This window comes from Orycteropus afer, unplaced genomic scaffold (assembly GCF_000298275.1).
Source record: "Orycteropus afer afer isolate SDZICR_OR568_19922 unplaced genomic scaffold, OryAfe1.0 scaffold02627, whole genome shotgun sequence".
NCBI classification, from domain to species: Eukaryota; Metazoa; Chordata; class Mammalia; order Tubulidentata; family Orycteropodidae; genus Orycteropus; species Orycteropus afer.
Genome location: NW_006924214.1, coordinates 5,612 through 7,898, shown reverse-complemented (window position 1 = coordinate 7,898; position 2,287 = coordinate 5,612). Strand labels below are relative to the sequence as shown.

General features: G+C 37.1%; 1 pseudogene; it reads right to left on the bottom strand.

Annotated features, from left to right (window-relative positions):
• Positions 1–900: 900 nt before the first annotated feature.
• Positions 901–1,484, bottom strand: LOC103213459 (annotated as a pseudogene).
• Between the last annotated feature and the right edge of the window lie 803 nt (positions 1,485–2,287).

Genomic DNA, 2,287 nt, shown 5'->3' with positions numbered 1-2,287 from the left:
TGTGTATATATATATATATGTATATATGTATTTATTTATTTAAATTAATGGCCCTTTATTGTTAAAAAGATAATAAAAGACTAACATTTACAACTTGGAATGGATGTAAATTATGATTTCTTTAACAGCAGTGTTGACGGTTGTGCTGATGTCCCTGGCCCTGGCCTACTCTGCTGACTCCAAGTCACGGCTTAGACGGTTTTTAAAACAGAGTCCAAAGATGCTCTCTTGGTAAAGGTTTCTTTATTAACAATTTGTGTGAATGGTGACAGCTTGATAAGCATGTCACTCTAGCACATTGCAGATTTTAAATCAGTATATGCAGGTGGGCATGCCACCAGGGTGTGTCAGTGTCACCATGAGTCAGAGCACGTGGGTATACAAGGGGACCATCCTAAAAGTGGGGCTACATTTCACTCATTTGTTGCACAGTGTCCTGAGGTAAACCAATTTCAAATGTGTTTGCTTTTGATAAATCAGCTATGATAGTTTATACCAACAAATTGAACTAGAACCGATTTGAATAGGTTTTCAGTTTTTTTGTTTTTAATATAAATGCCTGACTATTCTAGTAGTCAAGCTGCATTCATGAAAAACTGGGCAGCCCGAACAGTGTATTAATTGTTAGCAAATGGAACTTACCTACCTTATCATTAAGCTAGTTCAAGTATTTATATTGTAAAATGAATTTATAGCTTGATCTTCAGAGGACAGGAGCACCAAACAGTAAATGCGTATTTTGTGTGTGTATGTGTGTGGATAAAAGGTACTTTTGATGTTCAGTTTTGCTATAAAGAAACATAATGAATAAATGAACTTTTGTTTTTTTTGCAAGACATAAGTTAAAGATTCAATTTGATTCTTCTAGAGGTGGGAAAAAGGAGTTGTGAAGGTAGATCTTCATTTTGTAGTCATTGTCTGTATGAATTCTTCATTATTAACTTGTCCATCACCATAAATGTCTGCTTCTCTGATCATTTCATTTACTTCTTCATCTGTTAGTTTTTCTTCTAAGTTTTTCATGACATGAGGGAGTTCACCCACACTGATGTAACCATTGCTGTCTTTGTCAAAGGCTTGGCATATCTTGTGGATTTCTTCTTCATTGTCCATGTCTTTCATTTTTCTGGTCATCGTAGTCAAAAATTCTGGGAAGTTAGTGGTGCCATTACCATCAGCATCCATTTGGTTGATTATATCCTGTAATTTAGCTTTTGTTGGGTAACCCAGTGATTTCATGACAGTTCCAAGTTCCTTTGTTTGATGGTGCCACTACCATCTTTATGAAATAGAGTAAGCTTTTTTGAATTTAGCAGTCTTTTTGGTCAGCTGATCAGCCAGCAAAGAGAAGGGAGCAAGGGTGGCTCCACCATTGCAGGGGCTGTGATGGGGTGGGGTGGGGATGCCTTTGCTGCTTGTACAGCTGCTGCTGCTGCAAAGACACCAAGTGTGGTGTGTGCTGGCCCCGCCTGCGCTTGTACCAACTGCCCATAGTATTTGTTTTGATAAAGGTGAAGACTACTATAGTCATTAAATAGTTAAGACCTTGGAGTTAGACTTGGATTGAATCTTAGTCCTGCTGTGTATCAGCTATGTGACTTAAGGCAAGTTATTTACTTCTCTGAACTTTTGGTAAAATAGGAATAATAATATTTATCAGTATGTATTGAAATAGAAATAATAATTTAGTGTGATAGACTGGGAAAGAAGAGATTTGACTTTCACTTCCAGTTTCTCCACTATTCTCTTTGTGACTGTCTCAAGTGAATATGAAATCCACTTACTGATCCACAATAAGGGTCACATTAAGTCATGGATGTATGGGAGCTCTGGTAGCATAGTGGCTAAGACACTTGCCTGCTAACCAGACGGCTGGTGGTTCAAACCCACCAGCCACTCATCGGAAGGAAGGTTGGGCAATCCTACTTCCGTAGTGATACTGCCTCGGAAACCCAAGGAGGGGTCGCTATGAGTCAGGGCCGACTCGACGGCACATAACAACAACAACAACAAGTCATGGATGTAGAAGTGCTTTGAAATGTATGACATTACATAAAACTTTGGTGATACTGCTTTTACAATGTTTTTTAAAATTTTTGTCAATGGTGAGAATGTCAAAAGATACCTAATAAATCTTCTTTCAGGTTTCTGTTGTTCTTTACCAGCTTTTCAGACTTTCTTTTATTATTATTATTATTATTATTATCATTAGGGTAAATGAAAAAATAATACGAAATTTGAAAATAGTGATGTATCTGATTCTTTTAACTACTAGGATTTAAAATTC